Genomic DNA, 13,055 nt, shown 5'->3' with positions numbered 1-13,055 from the left:
GTCCCTCCATTTGTGGAACAACATCAAGACGCACACCACAAATAGGAGGAGGAGTATATATATATATATATAAACGTTTCGGTATTGTACGCAGCCGACTGAAAAAAGGTGCTACAAAATTCAGAGACTTCTAAAGAAGCTTTCAGAAACTTTCGAGACCTCAATCAGTTTTAAAGTATTAAGACATATTTTAAGGAACAAACAGTCGATTTTTTTTTAATTTCTCTAGTAGTCCAACCCCTTAAGAAACAGCTCTCGATAGTGCAAACTGAAAATTATTGGTAAATCGGCACACCTCAGCTACAGATATTATTATTTGTATTCAAAAAGCAAACTATTTTTACCCACTTATATACAGCTGAGGTCACAACAACCTGCCCAATATGCATCCCATACAAGAAGAAGAAGCATATACAAAACCACGGAAGTGAATGTAAAAATACGCGGCTGCACATAAACAATCTCGTCGCATGTGACCCAATTTGGCAACGAGCACTAGCAGTAAAAGCCACACAACAACCACCAGCAGCAGCAACTGCAACCGCAACCGCAACTTTGCAACATTTGCGGCAACACAAGAAAGCAGCGCCAATTTTAGCAAACAGCAAACAAGAAAGCGCAAAGCGACAGTAGACCTTGCGACGACGATGACAAAGATTGAAAAACTACAGTAAAAAGAGATAATGACAAAAAATGAGAAACAAGTCATACAAAGTCAGAAACAAAGACAAAAAAAAAAAACAATAAAAGCGCTAATAGCACGTGCAGCCAACGTCAACAGCGTAAACACGAATGTGAACAAGGCAAGCGAGTGTAAACAAAGGGAAAATTAAAACTCGCACAGCTGACGAACAAAGAAAACGAGAATGAATGGCAGGAACATGTTGTCAGCAACATGAACCCAAGAGCTTACAAAGCAACACATACCAACTAGCAAATGAGAAGTGTGCGAGAGGTGAGAGTATGGTGCATCGATGCGAGTAGTTGCTGTATCTCATCAAGACTAGACAATGTAAGCAATGCTATGCTACAACAAACACAAGAAACATATCTAAGAAGCAGAAAGCAAAAACACAATACAGCAAAAACATACAAAAATAACAAATGCATCAAAATTAAGCAGAATCGCTGCACGAATGCACTTGCAATTTGCCGAACTACGAAGGCAACTGTATGAAAAATTGGGCAGAAACAACAATACGAACCAAATTGTTGCAGTATTGTAGATCGCTGTATTAGTGGGTGAATGAACTCTAAAAAAAATTCAACGAAAATAAAAAAGCTTATTACAACAATACAAACAGCAGAGAGCACATACATATTTAGAAAAAGACGGCGGCATGCAGTGGGAAATAAATTAAATGTGAGTTTCGTAATGAAAATATACCAAACGAAGCGAAGCCCGAAAAATGAAAATTTAAAAGGCAAACACAAAACTCGGCAAGTGGTAACAACAAGAATAACAACAAAGAAAGTAGATATAATAGCCATTGTAACACAAAAAGCAAAGGCAAAAAATACAAATACGAAAAGGCATTGCAGTTGCAGGTTGTGTTGTAACAAATGGAAGCAGTAAAAAATTAAAATAGCAAAAGTAGCAATAAGAAAAAATAAACGAAATCATTACATAGACCGATTATGTTAATTCACATGTCGTGCATAGAAATATGCAATACATACAAACATACATAGGCATGCAACTTATTTGTGGCAGCGTAACCGCAAACCCGCACATTAATTACACGAATGTTGTTAGAGCCACAAACCTTGTGACCGCAAAGCATTGCGATGTGCTATTCAAAATTGCATGCCATTACACTATCCATTACACTGGTGAGAATGATCTACTGTAGGAGCGACTGTAGTTGAACTCAAGACGGCCGGTCATTACAAACTATAGCGCTAGCTAGCGACTAGCTTATCTCGATTTTATGCTACAAGTTTTTATAATAGTGCGAGTCTTAGATGGGCAAGATAAGGCTCAACATTATTAAAAATTCCTGCTGTGGTTCGCGCACGTTAAGAAGCAATCTTTTCACCTCCTCCTCCTCCTCAAAGCGCACATTTTCACATTTTCAGGTTAAGGTTCATTTCTTCATCAAAAAATTAAAGAGAGCTTTACTAACGGAGCTGAGAAAAGGTTTTTAACTCCAAAGTGGCCTTTCGCTTTTTTAATTCCCTTACAAAGATTGATTAGCCACGTCCAAAACTACAAAGTTGATGTAAAATCACATTGCTTTGTTCGGTTTATTGGTAAAACCTGAAAGTTAATCCTGTTGTTCTTTGTGTACAAGTAGGGGCAAAATTAGTCACCCTATCGGAGGATTCTGAACTATAGAGCTGCAACAGATTGGAGTTCTCAGTGACAGTCAGGCTGCACTGAAGGCCCTGGAGAACGCGAAACAAACCTCAAAGATTGTTCAAGAATGTAAGAAGAGGCTTAATTCTGTCGCAAGACAAAACAGGCTTGTATAATACTTATATGGGTTCCGGAACACTCCGGTGTTCAAGGAAACGAAATTGCCGATAATTTGGCCAACCGTTGATCAGCGGTGCCCCCACAGGGGCCCGAGCCAATAATCGGAATCAGTTTCGTAAAAATCATGAATTGGATCAGAGATTATGTCGGCAATCTGCACCAAAATGTTGGGCCACCAAGCTATTTTTTTTTTTTGGCAGCTATTAATTTTCAAATAAATTAAACACCTTTATTTTCACAAAACTTTATAATGTATTTTTTCACATTTAGAAATTTACGCGTTCATGTTTTTGTTATTGTCACAATCCACAGAAAAAGCGATGGTCCGGTTTAGAACGCTGCAGAAGTGCAAAGTGTTTTGTGACAAGTCCGAACAGAAAACGGTCAAACTTTCTACTAAAACTTAGAAGGAAAGACGTTCGGTTGATGCTCGGTATCATTACAGGACACAACCCATGGGGTCACCATATGACCACCATTGGAATCATTGAAGAGCCGATTTGTCTGTCTTGCTTGGAGGATGCGGATAGCACTGAGCACTTTCTCTGTGAGTGTCCTGCCTTTGCTAGAGCACGGCTAAGAGTTTTGGGTTCCGATGTCATGAGAATGAGTAATATTCGTTCTCTAAAACTGGGGGATATTTACAGATTTGGGGGTCTATTAATTTGTAGGCACAAAACGGTCAGTGAAAAAAGTTTAGCAAAAATCAAAGAGAATGTCGATTATCTCATTTTTTCAATTGAATTTTATTTTATTGAATTTCATTTAATTTTACGTTTTTATATTTAATATTTCAAATACAATTTGACTTAACTTTATTTATTAATTTAATTTACCTTATTTTATTTTTTATATTATTTCATTTAATTTTTTATTTAACGTAATTAAATTGCATTTCATATTTTTGAAATTTTAATTAATTTAATTTAATTTAATTATTTTATAATATAATTAACTTTTTTTAATTTTAGCCCAATTTCATATCCAGTTAGTTTATTTTTTATTATTTCATTTCATTTCTATTTATTTATTGTAATTTAATTTAATGTCTATTTTATTCATATTCTTTTTAATTCACTTCCTTTCATTATCATTTATTTTTTTTTTAATATTATTTCATTTTCATTTTTTTTTTTTTTTTATATTATTTCATTTCATTTTATTTCTGTTTATTTTAATTAATAGTTAAATTAAATTAATTTTATTTAATTTTACGCTTTATATTTAATGTTTTAAAGTCAATTTATTGGGAGGTAGAATTAGTTTTAAAGGTGACACACAGATGGCGCTATTTATCACTTTATCGCGTTGGCAATACTGAATATATATTCATGACAAAGCCTCATCCCTAGACTTTGTTTATCAGTATCTGTCATTTCGCTGAAGTATAAGCAACGCAGTGTTTTCGTGCTCCGAGTATGTCAACTTTCGTGCCGTCGAAACGCAATTTGCGGGAAGCTTTGCTTTTCTGCTTCAATTTGAAAAAAAATACAGCCCAAGCCCGTGAATTGCTGCAGGAGGCCTACCCAGACCATACTCCGTCGATTTCAACATGTGAGTACTAGTTTCGACGATTCAAAAGTGGTGATTTTCACACCGAAGACAAGGAGCGTCTTGGCCAGCCCAAAAAGTTCGAGGACGCGGAATTGGGGGAATTGGTAAACGAGGACTCGTGCCAAACCCAAGAAGAGCTTGCTGAATCATTGGGCGTTGATAAATCAACCGTTTGCAAGCGTCTAAAAGCGATGGGAATGATCCAAAAGCAAGAACATTGGGTCCCGTACGAGTTGAAGCTGCGCGACGTCGAACGGCGATTTTTTACGTGCGAATTGCTGATCGAGCGACAAAATCGGAAGGGTTTTTTGCATCGGGTGGTGACTGGCGACGAAAAATGGATCCACTACGATAACCCAAAACGCAAAAAATCATGGGGTTTGCCCGGCCACGCATCAACGTCGACGGCCAAGCAGAATATTCACGGCAAGAAAATCATGCTCTGCATTTGGTGGGATCAGGTCGGCGTCATATATTTTGAGCTGCTCCAACCGGGCGAAACAATCACGGGGGATCGTTACCGACTGCGATTGATGCGTTTAAGCCGGGCATTGAAAGAAAAACGGCCGGAAACGGTAAAAAGGCACGACAAGGTTACTTTGCAACATGACAACGCTCGGCCGCATGTTGCTCAACCTGTCAAAAAATATATTGGAACGCTTGGCTGGGAAGTGTTACCCCACCCGCCGTATAGTCCAGACATAGCTCCCTCCGATTATCATTTGTTCCGGCATATGAGTCTCGATTTGGCGGACCAGCGGTTCTCCTCGTACGAGGCTACCAAAATATGGGTTGAGTCATGGATAGCCAAGCAGCGGCCAGAATTTTGGAGAAACGGCATCCGGAAATTGCCCGAAAGATGGGCGAAAGTTGTAGCTAGCGATGGCCAATACTTCGAATAAAATATTTTGTACCGTTTTTTCACAATAAATCCCCAAATCTTCGAAAAAAACCTTTAAAACTAATTCAACCTCCCAATATTTCATTTAATTTAACATATTTTATTTTCCATTTTTCCGTTACTTTAATTATTTTATATTATTTAATTTAATGTTTCTTTTTTATTTCTGTCCATTTAATGTAATTTAATTTTTTTTCTTTTTATTTGATATAATTTAATTTTATTCATTTTTTTAACTTTAATTAAGGTAATTTAATTTTGTTTATATTTAATTTTTTAAATTCTATGTATTATATTTTACTTTTTTTAATTTAACTTAATTTAATGTCCCGTTAGTTTATTTTATTTTATTTATTTTTCATTATTTATTAATTTGTTTCACTTGATTTCCATTTACTTAATTTTATGTTATTTTATTTTACATTCTTTTTTTATTTTAATTAATTTAATTAATTTTATTTTATTTTTTTATATTTTATTATTTAAACTCAATTTGACTTAACTTTATTTCATTTAAGTTAATTTACTTTAAATTTAGTTTAGTTTTAATTTATTTTATTATAATTTATATTATTTCATTTTATTTTATTTATTTTTTTTTTCGTTTGTTTATTTTTTTTTTGTTTATTTATTTCTTATTTCTGTTTTTTTTTTATTTTTTTATTTCTGTTGATTTAATTTTTTTTCTGTTTATAATTTAATTTAATTTAATTTTTTTAACTTAATTTAATTTAATTTTCATTTATTTTATTTGATGTTATTTAATGTTATTTTATATCATATTCTTTTTTATTTTATAATTAATTTTTGTATATTTAATTTTTTAAATTCAATTTATCTAACTTAATCTGAATTAATTTTTTTATATTTAGTTTTCTAAATTCAATTTATTTATCTTAATTTGAATTAATTCTTTTTATATTTAGTTTTTTAAACTCAATTTATTTACCTTAATTTTCAGTTAGTTTATTTTATTTATTTCTTATTATTTCGTTTTAGTTCATTTCTATTTATTTGATTTAATTTGATGTATTTTTATTTCATATCCTTTTTTTAATTTTAATTAATTTTATTTTATTTTTCTATACAATATATAATTTTTTTACATTCAATTTATTTCATTTAAGTTAATTTAATTTAACTTAATTTAGTTTTAATTTATTTTCTTTTTTGTATTATTTCCTTTTTTTATTCATTTATTTATTTTTAATTTTTTATTTTTGTTTATTTTTTAATTTATTTTTTTTTAAACTTAATGTAATTTTTAAATTCACTTCATCTTGAACTTTACTTAATTTGATGTAATTTAATTACTTTTATTTACACTTACATTTATTTTATTTTGTTTATTTTTTATTGATTTGAATTGTTTCATTTTATCATTCTCTTCAGTTTATTTTATTTTATTTAAGTTAATTTAATTTAATGTTTTTTCTTTGATTTTTTTGTTAATTTTAATTCATTCCTTTTTTTTTAATTTTAATTCATTCCTTTTTTTAATTTTTACTTTTTTTAAATTCAATTTGATTTAACTTTATTTCATTTAAGTTAATTTTATTTAACTTATTTTAATTTTTATTTTTTTATTATTTTATTTTATTTATTATTTTTTTTATGTTTTATTTTTGTTAATTTCATTTAATTTTATTTCAATTTAAGTTTTAGTGATTTAATTTTCAGTTTTTTATTTAATCTTATTTTTATATATATATATATTTTTTTTTAATTCACTTCTTATTTAACTTTAGTTAATTTGATGTAATTTCATTTATTTTATTTTGTTTAGTTTTTATTAACTTGCGTTATTTCATTTTATCATTCGTTTGAATTTATTTTATTTCTGTTTATATTATTTTTATTTTATTTCTTATTAATTAATATTATTATTTTATTTTATTTAATTTAGTGTTGTTTTTTTATTTCTTTTTTTTTTAATTTTTTTTTAGATTCTATTTGGCTTAACTTTATTTAATTTAGGTTAACTTAACGTAATTTTATTTTATTCCATCTGCTCCTTCTATTTCATTGATATTTCTCTTTTATTTCTTATTTTTCGCAAATGAATTGATGAGAATGAGTGTATTTCAAATTTTCAGGTCAACCGGCGTCAGCGGTTGCGGTACACCCGGCTCTGGTCTGCTTTCCGCACCCACGGGATCTAGTGGCACCGGTCGGCCGCTTATGAACAATAAAAAAAAGGATTTGGTCAGACCGAAATCAGGTAATTTAACGTTGTGTGTGTGCTTAGAAGTCGGCAAAGTTTGTACATTCCTTAGTTCTTTACTCTACATACATATTTATTTATAACCAGAAATATGTAGTTAAGCATTTTAGGCTACAAACATGCACTTTACTATACTAAATTTAATGGACCATAAAACTGCGTACCCAATTTTTTTTTTTGGTTTTTTTTTTAAACTGCATAAAAGCTTTGAAATTTTCATGAAAGTTCGTCGTTTTTTTATAAATCTGGTTTAAAGTTTCAAACTTTGATTCATATCACATTTGCAGTAGTAATTAGAATGAATTATATTTTTATTAAAAATTGTTAATTATTAAAAACAAGTCAAAACTGGTCAAAATCTTGCCACTGTATGCATCTTTTTCCATATGCTTTAAAACCCTATTTTACACAGCAGACATTTCTTAAAGTCAGCCAGCGCGTAGCCTTCAACATAGAAATGAAACTTGAAGTGAGAAAACTTATGGATAGGCAGGCGCCTACAGGCATTCTGCAGACACATAGTCGCTACAAACACACACACACACACAAACACACTCACAAAACCATGAAAAGTTATAAACTTGTCGAGATTATGTAAACGTAAATCGTTTGTTGTTAGTGTTTTTATTTATTTTCTGCTTATACAAGCAAAGCAAACCAAACCACCGCCAGAATGCGGAGAAAAGAAACAAAGAAACCAAGGAGTAGGTGGTTGGAAGAAGTGCCAACAATTTCGTATTTGCGGCGAAGTGTAAAAGCTAAAGTAAATCGCACGCGCCTGCTTTGCTGGTGCACGGAGTAAAAAGGCAATCATGTGGCAACAAAAAGCGGTGCGCAGATGAAAAAACTGTTTTCTGACCACCCTTTTCATGTACGATTCTCAGCAATGCTGGTAAAGTCGATATGAGCGTAAGTATATTTCTGGCGCCTACTTTTTCCGCACGTACGAGTGTATACATACATACATATTTTAACGGTGTTCTATTTTCTGACTATCCTTTTGACCTTTCAGCTATGGCCATTAGTCATGTACAGTTTGCTATATTTTCTGATTTGCAAAAAATACTAAGTGCGCCGCACTTTCATAGCAGATCGCGCGCTTAAGAGACACTCTGCGCTGAATAACGAGCGCACTTGATGACAGAAAAGGAAATGGCAGGTGGAATGGATCACAAGTGAAGGCAAATACAAAAAAAAAAAAAAATGTTTACTTAAAATACACACAGCACAAATTGGCGGTTTATTTTTCGACACGTATTCTTTCATTTTTATTTATTTTCGCGACAATAATTTGCTGCACGCCATGTCAATTAAAATTTAATTACATATCCAAGTGCGCTTCCAATTAAATTAATCTATTATTGTAGGTGTGTGTGTGCGTATGCCTATTTGCGAGTGGTAATGTGCGAGCGTGCAATAAATTATGGGGAAATATAAAGAGAAATTATGCAAAAAACAAATACTTCAAAAAATACAAAAATATATTGTATTAAAAAAAATCATATATACAAAAATAGCGAAACACTCTGGGGCGCTTGACCTTTCTGATCCCCTTTGTTGACAAAGTGTGGCAGCGCAATTTTAATGTATTTTGTCAAATTAATAACAACTTATTACACTTTTATTATCCAATTTTTTGTTCATTCTAATTCTAGTGGAAATTTGCGTGCTTAAAAATAATAGTTGATGTACATATGTATGCATGTATGAATGTATGTATGTATGTACATATGTATGTACATACACACATGTGGATATGCGACACACTCAAATACCGAGCAGGGGCAGCAATAAAGCAATTCTGTGTTGACACGCTCATGACCCGCATGCGTCCATACTTTTGAATAAAATAATAAAAATAAAAAAAAATTAAAAATAAAAAAATATGTAATAGAAAAAAAATAAAAACAGTTAAAAAAAAAATTAAAAAGAAAATAAGACATGTAAAGGGGGAAAAAAATAAAAAATTGTTTATAAATAAAATATGTAAAAGAAAAAAATTTAAAAATAAAAAAAAATATGTAAAAGAAAAAAATTTAAAACCAATTATTAAAAACAACTTGAATAAAATGAAAATTTATTGAATAGTAATATGATTTAAATTTCGATTCGACTTTCTATCTATATATATAAAAATGAAATGATGTTCGTTTGTACGCATTTTTTTGGGCCGATACGAGGCCAATTTTATTCGTTCCTTTTTCATATTATAGGGATCCACTAGGGGAAGGTTTTTAGCAAAAAAAATTTCTTTTAAATATTTTCTTCATATAAAAAAAAGAAAAAATCAAAATATTGTACAAAACAAAACTTGCTCGATTCTTAGATTAAAGTAAGTTTCGAATCGACATTCATTTTATGTGTACAACTTTTTTTGAATTTTTCGTAATTGTATACAGAAATTTCAAATGATTCGATTGAAAATTTTTTTTTTTTTTTTATTTCTTCCATAAAATATTACACCTGTCGTTAGACAATAAGTAATTTGATTTACAAAAAGATGGAATGAGAGTGATATTGAAGGGCCAATGCCCCCAAGCTCATTTAGAAGAAATATATACATATTATTTAAAAACAAGTGGTTAACAAACAATGACATATACGATTAGTTGACAATTGATTACAAGGATTTTGCAAGATCTGTTGGTGTTTGATGGTTAAGCCGACTTTGGGTAGAGTTTTCTTTATTTGGTAGTCTTCTCATCATAGGATTTGTGTGCCTTACTAATCTATTTATGTGTCTTCTGCTAGCGCTTTGTATTGTTTCATCAATAGTATCGATGTCAAGGTCGCGATGAATATCTGCGTTAGGTATGTACCAAGGTGCATTAGTTAAGGTCCTAAGTATTTATGAAAATAATGTTTCAATTCAATTGAGCAATGCTTTCTTTGACCAATTCTATATGGAAATGAATGCGTTTGCAAACGATGTTTTCGGCTATGAACAAATGTTGGAATCGAATGAAAAAGGAAAGAAACGCGAAATGATAAAAAAAATTCTTGGAAAATTTAAAATGAATGGTGCTTCATTGGAAAAATTCAAAGGTAATAAGAACATACACAAGATAAAGTTAGAATTCGAATTTTTAGATTTATTTAGTTTATTTCTCATTTTTTCCAACTCTGATTTTGAAATCCTGTTGGAATTGGTGATCGATAATTTTATCACTATAATGGTCAATGGAAATTTGCGTGTATCAGACCCTGCTTATTATTTACCATATCAACTTTTTATGGAACATATGGACCAAATGAACACAAAAAAATAATTTAGTTTTGTTTTGATTTTTTGCAACATTTTGGTTTTCAGTTAATACAATAAAAACAATACTGTTTTTTCGTGAACACAAAATTCTAAATTTATTACGTTGTTTGTTTAGAATTTTTTTATTTTAATTTTGCTTATTGTTGCTATTTGTGAAAGCGTAGATATTTGTAAGTATTTGACTATAATCCTAAAAGTTAATGGAATACCACTATGACACATAGAAAACATTTTTTCAAAGGGGTGTTTTTCGAAAATTATAAAAAAAAATGAAATTTTTTCAAAACCAAATTTTCCTCAAAAAGATAAAAGAAATTTCTTCGAAGAGGTGTTTTTCTAAAATTACAAAAAAAAAATTTCAAAAATTTTAAACAAATAAAATAAAATAAAACTTTTTCAAGGGTATGAAATTTTTTCAAAACAAAATTTTCTGAAAACCAAACAAAATTTAAAAAAAAAATGGTGTTTTCAAAGCATTTCATATTCCACTATTAATAGAGAATACATTTTTTCGAGGGGGTGTTTTTTAAAGCGGAAAAAAATCTTTTTTAACAAATCAATTTAAACTTTTACAAAAGTATGAAATTTTTTCAAGAACAAAATTTTCTCAAAAACGTTAAATTAAAAAAAAAATAGTTTTTTCAAAATATTTAATTTTCAGCAATTAACTGAGAAGAAATTTGTTAGAGCGAAGTGTTTTTCAAAACTTCAAAAAACACTTTTTAACCAAAAAAAATAAACCTTTTTTCAAAAACAACAGGAATGATAACATTGCCTAACAATTTCTGCACTTTTGCACAGTCTAAAGAGGCATTGATACAGAGTGTATTTCCAAACATAGTTCAACATTACAAAAACCATGATTGACTCAGCGAAAGAGCAATTTTAGCTGGGAAAAATAAGGACGTCAATGATATAAATTCAGCTATTTTGGATCAAATACCTGGTGACATAGTTGCGTATAAGTCAATGGACTCTATTACTGATCAAGATGATGTCGTAAATTATCGTCATTATTCACGCGAAAGATGAAAAAACCAAAAACGTTGTCTACCAAAAAGTGTTACAATAAAGTTCGAATGAAATTGTATCAAAGAATTTGCTTTGTTTCGTATTAATTTTATTCTCTTTCAGCAAATCATTGAATTTATCGTCTAGCGAAGCGGGCGAGGGTACGCTAGTATATTATAAATAAATTAATTATTGGGAATTTATTTACATTTGTCGATTTTAAACAGTGCGCGAGGTAACCCACTTTTGTAAAATCCTCTCGTCGAGCAATCGGCGGCTCAGGCATCGGATGTGCAGGCGCAAACCCCACATACCCTTATGACCGGAACTGACATCCACCGCACTACTAGTGGTGAAAAATGGCACATTGGCTATGTCAATGGAGAGCCGAGTGGGTGAGAGCGATACACCGACATCGAAACGAACCGAAGCAACTGAACAAATTGTCGAGGATGTGGAGAGGACGGATAATCTCTCAGTAAACTCAAATGGATCTGTGGTATCGAGTAACTCTTTGACAACGGATAAACCTGGTGCGAATCCGGAAAGTACCGGTAGAAAGACTGAAGTTATTGGAGATTCGAACGCAGGTGCCAGTCTATCCGCAAGGCAGATCAAAGGAAGAAGATAGAAGGCGAAGTAAGTCGAAACATTAGCTAAGACAAGTACTCAAGCTCCGTCAACTTCAACACCTGTAATGGAAAGGGGGGAAGAGCGATAGAACAGAGGATTCCGTTGCACTTGTCCGGAGCCGAAGCGGTGGCTGTGCAACGACCGGTGAGAGGAGAAAGGTAAAGAAGAGAAAAGTCGAGAGACAGTAGACGGAAATGCCTGCATCGTCGACCCAATCCAAAACAGATAAACCTTTATCTGAAAAGGCAAAGGTTAAGGGACCTCAAATGTCGAGTGACACTCTTTCGTCAACGGGTCTGGCGAATCATTCGCGAGAGTGGCAGCAAAGGCAATGACACATACCGACAAACAAGACGGTGTATTGTCCAAAGGGCAACAAGACTATCTTGACAGCTAACTTTGGAAAGCTATCGGTCTGTCGAAAGACGCACCGACATTCGAGGGTAAAAGCGTGATAGATGGCATCGTAAAAGTGCACTGCACCAATGCTTTTTCCCAAGAATGCCTGGAAAAACGCTATGAAATGAAACAAAAAAATCGCTGAAAATTTAAATTTTGCATTTGATTTATTTATTTTAAAATAGCAAAGACTAATAATTATTAAAGGTAAAACTGAGTTGTTAGATTAATACATTCTTTTATCGTATTTCATATGCACCTCTCAAGTAGTGTAACAAATATAAAGTAAAATAAAGAAAAATATCTAATTAGAGTAAAATAAATCGTATTGGTTACCTTAAGCAAAATCCTAATTGAATTTTTCAATATTTACCTGGAAAGGGATGAAGAAAAATACCAAATTGTTAGTTGGAATTTATATTTATGGAATAAAATTAGAGATAACATAAAGCATCAAAATAATAAAAAAAATTTTTGTTAATAGCATTTTTCCGCGACAATAAATAGAGGACGAATAGAAGTAGCCAATAAATGTAAGCAGAATTTTATGGCGATTATATCTACTGTTTGGAGACAGGCAATGGCTGGG

The 13,055-nt window shown here is 31.4% G+C and overlaps 1 long non-coding RNA gene across 1 annotated transcript in view; it reads right to left on the bottom strand.

Moving 5' to 3' along the window:
• Positions 1 to 13,055, bottom strand: part of LOC129247981 (uncharacterized) — a 125,713-nt gene that overhangs the window by 54,943 nt on the left and 57,715 nt on the right. Inside the window, exon 3 of the long non-coding RNA XR_008582589.1 lies at positions 12,803 to 12,839. This is a non-coding gene — a long non-coding RNA (uncharacterized LOC129247981). The remainder of the gene's footprint in view (positions 1 to 12,802; positions 12,840 to 13,055) is intronic.

The sequence above is a fragment of the Anastrepha obliqua genome, chromosome 5 (assembly GCF_027943255.1).
Source record: "Anastrepha obliqua isolate idAnaObli1 chromosome 5, idAnaObli1_1.0, whole genome shotgun sequence".
Classification (NCBI taxonomy): Eukaryota; Metazoa; Arthropoda; class Insecta; order Diptera; family Tephritidae; genus Anastrepha; species Anastrepha obliqua.
Note: the sequence above shows the minus strand (reverse complement) of the source record. Positions and strands in the feature narration are given on the sequence as shown.